This window comes from Castor canadensis, chromosome 16 (assembly GCF_047511655.1).
Source record: "Castor canadensis chromosome 16, mCasCan1.hap1v2, whole genome shotgun sequence".
NCBI lineage: Eukaryota > Metazoa > Chordata > Mammalia > Rodentia > Castoridae > Castor > Castor canadensis.
In genome coordinates this window covers 23,056,238-23,069,515 of record NC_133401.1, presented here as the reverse complement: position 1 = coordinate 23,069,515, position 13,278 = coordinate 23,056,238, and positions in this window count along the sequence as shown.

Below are 13,278 nucleotides of genomic sequence, written 5' to 3'. Positions count from 1 at the left end.
GAAAGAAAGAAAGAAAGAAAAAGAAAGATGGATGCTGGGAGTTTGAGTTCTTTCTTAAGTATGATTTTTAAATAGCCCACACAAAGTTAACTTAAACAAGGGAGTATTAGTCACCCAAACAAAACTATGGGTCACATCCAGCGTGGGTTCCACATATTTGCAATTTCTGAAGTAGGCCAACAATGAGGGAAGTGACTTTACTTAGAATCACCCAGAAAGTAGAAACAAAGATGAGGCCTTCTGACTTCTGGTTGACTACCAGGAAGAACCTACAAGTGTTACTTCAGATCACAGCTGGAAATATCTGTAACTCGCACCGCTGAATGGTGTACAGTTGTTTTCTTGAATTTCTTACCAGTCCATGAGGTGATCCGGGCTAGCTGATTTATCCCCCTATCTTATTCATGAAAACATGGACTTGGAAAGGGTAACAGACTTGACCAAACTTCCACCTCATTTTTAAATGCAAAATGGAACAGTGAAAAGGGCTGTACACTGGAGTCAAGACCTGAGTCTGAAATCTACCGACTTAATGGCTACAAGCCTTTGAGGCAGGCACAGTACTTTTCTGGGACTGTGCCTTTCTCTGTGAGGTGGTGCTAATGAGATCTATGTCACAGGGTTGCTGAAAGGATTAAGTGAAATAAAATTTCAAAACCTCTAGGGTTGTAAACGGCAAAAAATAATTTCCCATCAGCTGTTAACTAAAAAGTCATTGCCAGTCATAGCATTGTGATTCAGTGAATCATAATAGATTCCTAACAGCCAAAAATAGAAACAACTCAGATGTCCAGCAGTTGGTGAAAGGTTAAACAAGACAATGGATTGTCATACACCAGAATATTCTTTAGTGATGGAAGTGAAAGGCGTACATGACACACAGAACAAAGAACCTTGAAATACATCAAGGGAAAACTGCTGGACACAAAGGCCACATGGTGTGTCATTTCATTTATGTAAATGCCCAGAATGGTCAACTCCACAGCTGCTGTAAGTTAGTGGTTTCCTAAGACTGGAGGTGGGGTGGATAACTGGAAGGTGGATGTTAATAGATACTGGGTTTTTGAGGAAACTTGAAAATGTTTTGGAATTAGATTATGATAATGGTTGCACATTTTCATGGATATACTAAAAATCCCTGGCTTGTAAAGTTTAAAGTGATAAAATTATGATTTATTAATTATATCTTAATTAAAACTTAAATGTAAAAAGTAGTTACCAGCAGAACCATAGCTAAATAAAATATAAAAAATCTTGGGAAAAATGGGAACTCATATGCAGTGGAATGAAAGTGGACACTTATTTCACACCATATACAAAACCAATTCAACTGATGGAATGGCTCAACTGGTAAGAGCACCTGCCTAGCAAGCTGGAGGCCCTGAGTTCAAAACCCAGTGCAGCCACACAAAAAAAATTAAAAGTCCAAAAACCAACTCAAAGCTGGGTACAGGTGGGTCACACCTGTAATCCTAGCTACTTGGGAGGTTGAGATCTGGAGGATCATAGTTTGAGGCCAGCCAAGGTAAGTAGTTTGTGAGACCCTATCTCCAAAATAACCAGAGTAAAATGGGCTGAGGTATGGCTCAGGCAATACAGCACCTGCTTTGCAAGCATGAAGCCCTGAGTTCAAATCACAGACTCAAAATAAAACAGTCAAAAGATCTGAATAACCACTTCATGAACAATGACATACATGCAGCCACCAAGTATACAAAAACACTCAACATCCCTGACCATCAGAGAAATGCAAATTAATGCTGCAGTGAGCTATTTACCTCTTACTTATTAGAATGGCTGTCATTAAAAAAAAAGTAATATGTTGGCAAAGATGTGGAGACTAGGAACCTCATATACTATTGGTGGGAATGCAAATTAGCAGAGCCATTGTGAAAAGCAGTATAGAAGTTCCTTTTTTAAAAAATGAAACATATGGGCTGGAGGCATAGTTCAAGCACCTGCCTATCAAGCACATAGCCTGAGTTCAAACCAAAGATTTCTAGATACATATGATCTTCCAAAACTGAACCAAGAGGAAATTAATCACCTGAATAGATCTATAACACAAAATGAAATTGAAGAAGCAATCAAGAGTCTCCCCAAAAAGAAGAGTCGAGGACATGATGGATTCTCTGCTAAATTCTATCAGACCTTTAAAGAAGAACTGATACCAACCCTCCTTAAACTGTTCCACGAAATAGAAAGGGAAGGAAAACTGCCTAACACCTTTTATGAAGCCAGTATTATACTTATCCCAAAATCAGGCAAAGACACCTCCAAAAAGGAGAACTATAGACCAATCTCCTTAATGAACATTGATGTAAAAATCCTCAACAAAATAATGGCAAACCAAATTCAACAACACATCAAAAAGATCGTTCACCACGACCAAGTAGGCTTCATCCCAGGGATGCAGGGGTGGTTCAACATACAAAAACCAATAAATGTAATAAGCCACATTAACAGAAGCAAAGACAAAAACCTCTTGATCATCTCAATAGATGCAGAAAAAGCCTTTGATAAGATCCAACATCATTTCGTGATAAAAGCTCTAAGAAAACTAGGAATAGAAGGAAAGTACCTCAACATTATAAAAGCTATATATGACAAACCTACAGCCAGCATTATACTTAATGGAGAAAAACTGAAACCATTCCCTCTAAAATCAGGAACCAGACAAGGATGCCCACTATCTCCACTCCGATTCAACATAGTACTGGAATTCCTAGCCAGAGCAATTAGGCAAGAAGAAGGAATAAAAGGAATATAAATAGGTAAAGAAACTGTCAAAATATCCCTATTTGCAAATGACATGATCTTATACCTTAAAGACCCAAAAAACTCTACTCAGAAGCTTCTAGACATCATCAATAGCTATAGCAAGGTAGCAGGATATAAAATCAACATAGAAAAATCATTAGCATTTCTATACACTAACAATGAGCAAACTGAAAAAGAATGTATGAAAACAATTCCATTTACAATAGCCTCAAAAAAAATCAAATACCTAGGTGTAAACCTAACAAAAGATGTGAAAGACCTCTACAAGGAAAACTATACACTTCTGAAGAAAGAGATTGAGGAAGACTATAGAAAGTGGAGAGATCTCCCATGCTCATGGATTGGTAGAATCAACATAGTAAAAATGTCTATACTCCCAAAAGTAATCTACATGTTTAATTCAATTCCCATCAAAATTCCAATGACATTCATTAAAGAGATCAAAAAAATCTACCGTGAAATTTATATGGAAACACAAGAGGCCACGAATAGCCAAGGCAATACTCAGTCAAAAGAACAATGCAGGAGGTATCACAATACCTGACTTCAACTATATTACAAAGCAATACCAACAAAAACAGCATGGTACTAGCACAAAAACAGACATGAAGACCAGTGGAACAGAATAGAGGACCCAGATATGAAGCCACACAACTATAACCAACTTGTCTTTGACAAAGGCACTAAAAATATAAGATGGAGAAATAGCAGCCTCTTCAACAAAAACTGCTGGGAAAACTGGTTAGCAGCCTGCAAAAAACTGAAACTAGATCCATGTATATCACCCTACACCAATATTAACTCAAAATGGATCAAGGATCTTAATATCAGACCACAAACTCTAAAGCTGATACAGGAAAGAGTAGGAAATACTCTGGAGTTAGTAGGTATAGGTAGGAACTTTCTCAACAAAACCCCAGCAGCACAGCAACTAAGAGATAGCATAGATAAATGGGACCTCATAAAACTAAAAAGCTTCTGTTCATCAAAAGAAATGGTCTTTAAACTGAAGAGAACACCCACAGAGTGGGAGAAAATATTTGCCAGCTACACATCAGACAAAGGACTGATAACCAGAATATATAAGGAACTTAAAAAACTAAATTCTCACAAAACTAATGAACCAATAAAGAAATGGGCAAGTGAACGAAACAGAAGTTTCTCAAAAGAAGAAATTCAAATGGCCAAAAAACACATGAAAAAATGCTCACCATCTCTAGCAATAAAGGAAATGCAAATTAAAACCACACTAAGATTCCACCTCACCCCTGTTAGAATAGCCATCATCAGCAACACGACCAACAACAGGTGTTGGCGAGGATTCGGGGAAAAAGGAACCCTCTTACACTGTTGGTGGGAATGTAAACTAGTACAACCACTCTGGAAAAACATTTGGAGGCTACTTAAAAAGCTAAACATTGATCTACCATTTGATCCAGCAATACCACTGTTGGGGATACACCCAAAAGACTGTGACACAGGTTACTTCAGAGGCACCTGCACACCCATGTTTATTGCAGCAGTATTCACAATAGCCAAGTTATGGAAACAGCCAAGATGCCCCACTACTGACGAATGGACTAAGAAAATGTGGTATCTATACACAATGGAATTTTATGCAGCCATGAAGAAGAACGAAATGTTATCATTAGCCAGTAAATGGATGGAATTGGAGAACATCATTCTGAGTGAGGTTAGCCTAGCCCAAAAGACCAAAAATCATATGTTCTCTCTCATATGTGGACATTAGATCAAGGGCAAACACAACAAGGGGATTGGACTTTGAACACATGATAAAACTGAGAGCACACAAGGGAGGGGTGAGGATAGGTAAGACACCTAAAAAATTAGCTAGCATTTGTTGCCCTTAACGCAGAGAAACTAAAAGCAGATACCTTAAAAGCAACTGAGGCCAATAGGAAAAGGGGACCAGGAACTACAGAAAAGGTTAGATTAAAAAGAATTAACCTAGAAGGTAACACACACACACAGGAAATTAATGTGAGTCAACTCCCTGTATAGCTATCCTTATCTCAACCAGCAAAAACACTTGTTCCTTCCTGTTATTGCTTATACTCTCTCTACAACAAAATTAGAGATAAGGGCAAAATAGTTTCTGCTGGGTATTGAGGGGGTGGGGGGGAGAGGGAGGAGGTGGAGTGGGTGGTAAGGGAGGGGGTGGGGGCATGGGGGAGAAATGACCCAAGCCTTGTATGCACATATGAATAATAAAACAATAAAAAAAATGAAACATATGGGCTGGAGGCATAGTTCAAGCACCTGCCTATCAAGCACATAGCCTGAGTTCAAACCAAAGTACTCCAAGAAAAAAAAAAGGAAAGGAAAAAAAAGCACAGAACCACCATATGATCCAGCAATCCCACTTCTGGGTACATATCCAACAGACTCAAATTGGTATTTTGAAGAAACGTCCACACCACAATGCTTATAATAGCCAAGTTACGGATGTAACTTAAGTGTTCGTGGATGGATGAATGGATAAGAAAATGTGATCCACACAGAGACAGTGGAATGTTTTTTGGAATATTTTTTATCCTTAACAAAAGTGGAAATCCTGGTACTTGCAACAATATGTAGAATATTATGCTATATGAAGTAAGCCAGACACAGAAAGACAAATGTGGCATGATCTTATATATGGAGTCAGAAAGAGTGGAAATTATAAGAGCAGAGAGTGGAATGGTGGTTTCCTGTGGCTCAGGAAAGAGGGAAATGGGGAGAAGTTGGCCAAAGGACAATAAACCTCAGCTAGGCAAGAGGTATAATTCCTGGAGATCTATGTGCAGCATGGTGACTGTAATTAATATCACACTGTGCTATTGAGATTTATCTAGAAAGTAGATTTCAAGTGTTCTTAGCACATACACAAAAAAAGATTATTGTGGTGGTTAATTTTGATTCTTGGCTAGATTGAAGGATGCCTAAAAAAATGGCAACGCATATGTGTAGGTGTTGTCTGTAGGGTGCTTTGAGAGCATACAAATCAGTGAACTAAGAGGGAGAAACCCACCCTGAACATGGTGGCACCATTCAATAGGATGAGGCCGGATGAAAAAGTAGAAGGAGAAGCTGCCTGCATGCTTGACTCTGCTTGAGCGGATGTATTTCTTGTGGCCATCCATGACTTCAGACTTCAGAATCTGGCCTTTGATGGTGGATTGCACCTGCAGTTCTCCAGGGCCTTCCAGGCCTCCAACCTGGGCCTGGAGCTGTGTCATTGGCCCCTCTTGTTTGAAGTCTTCCTGTTTCTTCTGTTCCATAGTCAGACGTGTTATCCATTGTGCCACTGGTCCCTTGGCTTCCAGTCACTTGAACTGAGTGGTTATCAGCTTTGCCAGAACTCCAGCCTACAGATAGCCATCAGGGGACAATTCAGGCTCTGATCACATAAGCTAATCTAATAAATCCTCTCTCGTAATTATATATATTCTGTTGATACTTACTGTTCCTCTGGAGAACCTTAACACTGTGACTACGTGAGGTGATGTTGATTCACTTCATTGCATGCCTATATCAAATGATCATGCTGTATACATTAAATAGATATAATTAGTATTTGCCAGTCATTCTTCAACAAAGGTGGAAATAAGCCGGGTACTAGTGGCTCATATCTGCAGTTTTAGCTACATGGAAGGCTGATTTCAGGAGGGTTGTAGTTCAAGGCCAGCCTGGGCAAAAAGTTAGCTCAACCAATGGCTGGACACAGTAGTGTGTGCCTATCATTCTAAACTACATGAGAGGCTGAGATTGGGAGGATCACTGTTCCAGGCAAATCTAAGCCAAAAAAAAAATGTTTGTGAGGCCACATCTCAATGGAAGAAAACTGCCCATCGTAGCATACGCCTGTCATCCCAGCAATAGCAGGAGGCATAAAACAGGAGGATGGTAGTCCAGGTGGGACAAAAAAGCAAGACCCTATCTCTAAAATAAACAGAGCAGAAAGGGCTGGAGGCTTGGCTCAAGCAGTAGAGCACCTGCCTAGCAAGTACAAAGTCCTGAGTTGAAATCCCCAGTACTACCAAAAAAAAAATGCGAACAAAAACATCTAAAATTCTACAACTCTTCCCTAATAGCTGATGGATGTACTCATAAGTAAGCATGGATACCAGCGTACCACACATTTTTCCATCTCTTTGTATATTTGTGAGCATATTATATGAAAATACACATGCATAGACATTTGCATATAATATACATATATCGAGCTTTTACATAAATGACAAATTTTCCAATTTCACTTAAATATTATGTACAAATATAGAAAAGTATGCAAATGATACAAGAGTATGTACTCAAAATCTGGCTTAAAGTTCAAATCATTGCTCCTGGTGTACTGCCTTCCCCAAATACATCTCCCACTCTCGATCCTAGAGATAACTTCCATCCCAAATTTGGTATTTAGCATTCTGCGTAGTAAGGACTTTAGCCTTCCCTGAAGAAAGGTCTCTGCCCCAGACTTCTGGGAGATCATTTCTTAGTTCCTCAAATGTTCTGCCTAATAGAAGTGGCTGTGTTTGCCTGAGGCCCTTACATCACACTAAATAATCTAAGAATATGATTTAGTGTCCTGGGTGGCTACACCAGATATGTTTAACCACATGATTTAGAGTGGGACCTGGCTATATCAGGAAGTCTCACAATTTGACTTAAACAGAAGCTTTGGATTGAGAGATATCAGCTCAATTTCCTGAGGAGCTGGAGGAAGTCAGCCAAACCTATGTGATGGAGGCTGAGTAAAAATTGACGCAAGGTTTGGTTGAGCTTCTCCGGTTGGGCATACTCTGTGAATGCTGTCACATACAGCCAAGAGAGGTAAGCTACACTGTCTTTCAACACTGAAGGACCCTAGACAAGTTCACTCTCTTTACTCCAGTTTGGAGAAATTTTAAAAAGCCAGAACACAACAAAATGAGAAACCTGACCTCAAATCTCCTCAGGTCACAATGTACCTCCAATACAACAATAATATGACAATAAAAAAAATTTTTAAATCTCCTGGGTGAGGGTGATTGACAAATAATTAAGTCAACATAAATGTGCCAGATGCAGTGACTTACACCTGTAATCTCTCCACTGGGGAGGTTGAGGCAAGAAGATTATGAGTTCGAGTTCAGCTTGGGCTACATAGTGAAAACTTGTCTCAAAAAAATTTTTTTAAAGAAACGAAGACAATTTTTAAAAAGACCTGGGTCTTTTTAAGAGACCCCCCCCAAGCTGGGACCCAAAGTCGTGTGCACAGTAGTGCTAAGACGGTCTAGAGATAAGAAATGTTCCTTGAACTCCATGACATAGGAATCCCATACACTGAAACTCTGCAATCTGTTAGTGAAGTCCTAGTTGGATCTGTCATCACACTGGGAAGAGATGAGATTGCAAAAATTGATGGGATTAACGTGACAGCTTGGATGAAAATTGGAACTGTTGAGCAGACTTTACATGAATGTCAATGTGAATACTTTTATCTGATGTATTATGCGGGGGGGGTCGTTGTGTCTGGGAAACACTTTCCCTACACACTATTGTAAAACAGAAGGCTTGGTAAATTCTCCCTTCAACCAATATTGATGAAATGTACTAAATGAAAATAAGTAATTGTCTAAGTCCACCCAAATTGTTAAATTGAAGCAGTAGAGGATACTTAATGGACAAAGCATGTTAAAACTCCATGCTTGTTTGGATATTGGAGGGTACATCTCTGACATTGAGGAATATTGCTAGCTCTTACCTCTGTAGTCACTCAAAAGTAGTCTCAGAGCTCCTTAGGCAGACTAGAGCTATAGCAAAAGCCAGTGAGCACCTCCCAGTGATGAATGCTGGGATTTGGGGGCAGAAAATTTTCACTGGAGAGATTGCTAGCTGGCTACCAGACTCTGAGACTGCCCTTATGCCTGAAGGACATAAAGTAATCCTGAAACCTAAAATACACACCATGTGTTTTGTTATGTTGGAGAAGCACTCTAATAAAGACAGCCGTGTCCAAAAGAGTTTCATAGTAAAATGGAATAGTTTATACAGGAACATGCCACCAGGGGGACGCAAGGAGATACTCACTGTGTTCATAAGCAGGTGGCCTCTTTTCCCCTGGGATCAACTTTACAACTGCCTGAGGAGCTGCCAGATTCTATTATTACATGGATTGTGCCTAGAAATAGTTATCGATTGGCCAACTAAGAGCTGCTTGGCTCATGGATGGGAATTCCAACGTGAGTGGACAGCACCCTGTCTGGAAAACTGACATCGGGATTGAAGAAGTAAAGACACACTTGTTCAAGCTGGGCACCAGTGGCTCACACCTGTAATCCTAGCTACTCAGGAGGCAGAGATCAGGAGGATCAAAACCCTGTCTCAAAATCACCTAATACAAACAAAGGCTGGTGGAGAGGCCCAAGATTCTGAGTTCCAACCCCAGCACTGCCAAAAAAAAAAAAAAAAACCCATCAGTTCAGTGGACTGAATTGCCCCTATCTTTGTGTTTTACATTCATGGCAGTAGCCAATGGCCTGGTCATAGGGCCAGGCCAATGGGCAATGGAAAACAGGGCTATTAAAGGGTTGCCTGTCTAAGGCAGAACCCTATGGAAATCACTGCAGTCAGTGTCTCAGAAGATCTAGTCATACCCCTACAATTAACACCTCCTCCCTCCACACAAAGGCAACTGATATCCTGACCTGTATACTATGCATTTCTTGGAAAACTCAAGAAGCATTTTACTGCCTGTGAGTGTGTACCTGAACACTATATTTTGTTTTTGCCTAGTATTTTTTCACACTTTAAATAAATGCAATCATACTTCATTATTCACTTGAATCTGACTCCATTCGGTGTTGTTTTTGTGGAACTGATCCATGGTGTTGCATCTAGCATTCACTCATGTTTTCATCGTTGTGGTGTAGTCTCTCATTTATTTTTCTATTTTATTGTTAATGACATTTGGGTTGTTTAACTTTCTGGCTGTTGTAAATAATGCTTCCATGAACATTTTTGCCATTGGTTTTGGTGTACATGTGCACACATTTCTGTTGGGTGTATACTAAGAGTGAAACCAAGGGCCACAGAGTTCATATAGCTTCCACTCTGATAAGTAATGTGCTTGCCCTGATTTCTATTCTCATCAACAGTGTGTAAAGCTCAGTACCACACATCCTTACCATACCAACACTTGACATTGTTCTTCTTCTTAAATTTTGAGCAGAATATGTACTGATGTCTTAATTATAATAAAATCTACATGTATAAAAACTACCTATCAAAAGCAACTAAAGCTGTGATCAGTCAGAAAAAGAAAAACAATTTAAACATAAGAAAAATAGAAAGAAAGGAATAATAAGAATGAGAAACAGACTTGTTGCTATCTTTGGTGTCAACTTTTAAATTCTATTTCTTTCTTTATTCTCCTGAAAGTTTCATAATTACTTATAAATCTTTGAGGGAGTGCCCTAGGTTTTACAATACGCATTGGTGAATTTTCAGTCATGAATTATTTGATTGATACTATTTTTTTTGACAACAGAAGGACAATAGAAATTCCACCCCTTCTGCATCCCTCTGAGTCATTCTCTGCCTCTTTCACTGTTCATAAACCAACTCAAATGCATCCTCCATTCCTAACCACAACAGTCTCTCCCCAACCACCTGGCCTGAACTTATCCCCCATCCATGGGGCCCATGGGGCCCATTGGGCCGTTTCTCACATAGACCCAATGGAAGAATACCAACATTCTAACCACTTGACCCTGTTCCTCCACGGTACACAACCCTTCTATGGGTTCCCATTAGCTTTAGCCAAGAACTCAAAGTACCTGGCACTTGGGTCTTTCCAAGTGGGTAGAGACTGAGAGTGAAAGACCAGGGGAGAGAGAAGAAAGGAAACATAGCATTGGGCTTCACAGAAGATCATGGGGGAACCGCCTCATGCCTAGAAGTTCCTGAACATCCCGCTCCATGTAATTTCTGCTTCTCCAAGTGAACGGGACTTCAGGATGACCAATGAGACACAAGCCCCTGCCTTGCTAAGCATGCTCTCCTCTCTCCTTTCCCTACATCCTCTTTCAGTTATCCATCACCTCATCCCTTCTGCACCATATGGTTCTGATGTCACAGCCAGTGTAGTGAAGCATCTCCTGTCCCTGGGAACTGTTGCTGCTGCGTACAGGGCTCCCAATACTACAGCCAGGTAAGTGGGGTGAGAAACAACACCACAGCTTTGTGAGTAAGCCATGGGTGGCCTGGGCTAAGGTGGTATGAAGGAAGAGGATGTAAGGGTGTATGCACCAAATAACTAATGTGGATTAGACATCTTCTGGGTGCCATGTTGTGGCAAGAGCAGTGGTGTCTGGGGCAAATAGCAAACTGGACCAGGGAGAGGGATTGGGGGTGAGTGTGGTGGCTCAGTCACCAATTGTGTGAAGACACTAGAGAACCCTGGGAGCTGTTCCAGGTATCGCCAAGAGCCCTGAATTTAGTCAGCTTTTCAGGATTTTTGTGTCTCCTTGGGCATGCTCTCCCAGAAAGTGAAGACATTCCAGCAGTGGAGGTGGGCCATGCACCTAAATCCACTAAGAATTTTTCATTCCACAACCCTTCAATGATCCAGATGAAAAGTCTGAGATCAAGGGCTAATGGTTAGGGGAAAATACTCCTGTTCTGCTATTAACCTCAAACAACCCGAAAGAAAAAGTACATAAAACACTAAAGACCACTTTCTTATTATTGGAAACCTAGAAGGACATCATTGATCCAACATAGTCACCAAATGAAATGTCCTACCTGTTCTATATATAGTGGAGCATTTTGAATATATAAGAATATTCAGAAAATGCCATGGCAGTCTTGGCTTCTGATTAAAGCTCCATTAAAAGCCACTTGGGACTGGGAGGAAAGAAAGAAAAAGGTGTTCTGTTTATGGAAAAGATAGTTCTTTCCCATGCACTGAGCTAGGGGCTCTGCAAACCTTAGGGCATTTATTCATATAGTAATGGCAATATGACATTGATTCCATTGATGTGCCAATTTTCCACCAGCGAGTAAAATGTGGAGGAAGACAGTGATCACAGAGTCTTGGAGGAAGTCGGAGATGGAGAAAGAGAAGGAGGGTAGGGACTCAGGCTTAGGTATCCAACCATGGGAGTAGGAGAGAGATTAGATGCAATGTGAATCCTTAGAAAATTCATTCATTGACCATCCAGAAGGTCCAGCACCTAGGTTGGAGCCAGATGCGAGACAGGATGAAGGAGAACAAGCTTGTGAGGCCTGGATCTTGTGTGTTTCTAGAAAGTTTCTCTGCAGCTCCTTGTGAATCATGAGTAAAGAGAGAGATTGAAGGGAAGGGAATGGGAAAATGAGATACTTGCTGACTCCTGAACCTCCCCCTCCACAGCACCCGCCAGGCTGCTCGATGCCTCTTGTTCCTTGGAAAAGACACTGCAGTGCAGCTGCTCCTTCCATGGAGTCCCCACACCCTCCGTGCAGTGGAGGGTGGGAGGTGCCCCTGTGGCTGTGAAGAATAAGAATGGCAATTTCCTGGTGAATTCCTCCATTCTTGGTTCCTGGGCCAATAGCACCATCAGCCTGATCAAGGAGCCAGAACCTGGCACAAGCCTGCTCTGCAAGGGCAAGAACCAAAATGGAGTCCACGCTTTGAGCATCCTACTGATGTCAAGTGAGGGTGGGGGTATGGTGACTGGATGAGGACAATGAATGGGGTGGAGACTGGCACTGAGCTGGAGGAGGGAGCAGAGCTCACGTGAGCACCAATTCTGAGGTCTCAGAATTGAAGCCTTCCTCACACGCTCTCTATTTCCAGGAAGGAGTCCTGTAGCTCCCCAGACCTTCCTGAAAGGGCTGATCCAGGGTGTTGTCTACGGAGCTGTTGCAATCACACTGCTATTCCTCTGCCTCCTCCCCTTCACGTGAGTATGTCTTAGTCCATTATCTACCTCTAAAACAAAACGCCTGAGGGCAGTTCATTTACAAAGCATAGAAATTTAGTTGGCTTTCAGTTCTGGATGCTGGCAAGTCCAAGAGCATGGTGCCAGTATCTGCTCAGCAGCCAGTGAGGGCCCTGGTGCTGCACCATAGCACATCACATGGTACAAAAGAGCGAGTACACTATTTGGGTCTTTCTTCCTCTTTCTTCCTCCAATGCCTGTATGGGGGCCCCATCCTCCTGACCCCATCTAACCCTAACTGCTTTCAAAGGTCCCACTTTCAAATACCATTAACACATGAAATTGGGGGACTAGGTTTCTAACACATAGATTTTTGGGGGACACATCCAAACCATAGTAGAGTATAAGGTTAAATTTTCCTGGAAGCTATTCCCAAAGTCTGTTCCCTGGAAGACCCTGGCTGTGGCACTGCCACAGGGAGGGCAAAGACCTTGAAGATCTCAGGGTCTAAACATGATCACCATGGTTCAGGGACACAAGGACCGCACTGGACCATAAAACAACCCCATGGCACATGTTTTACAAAAGA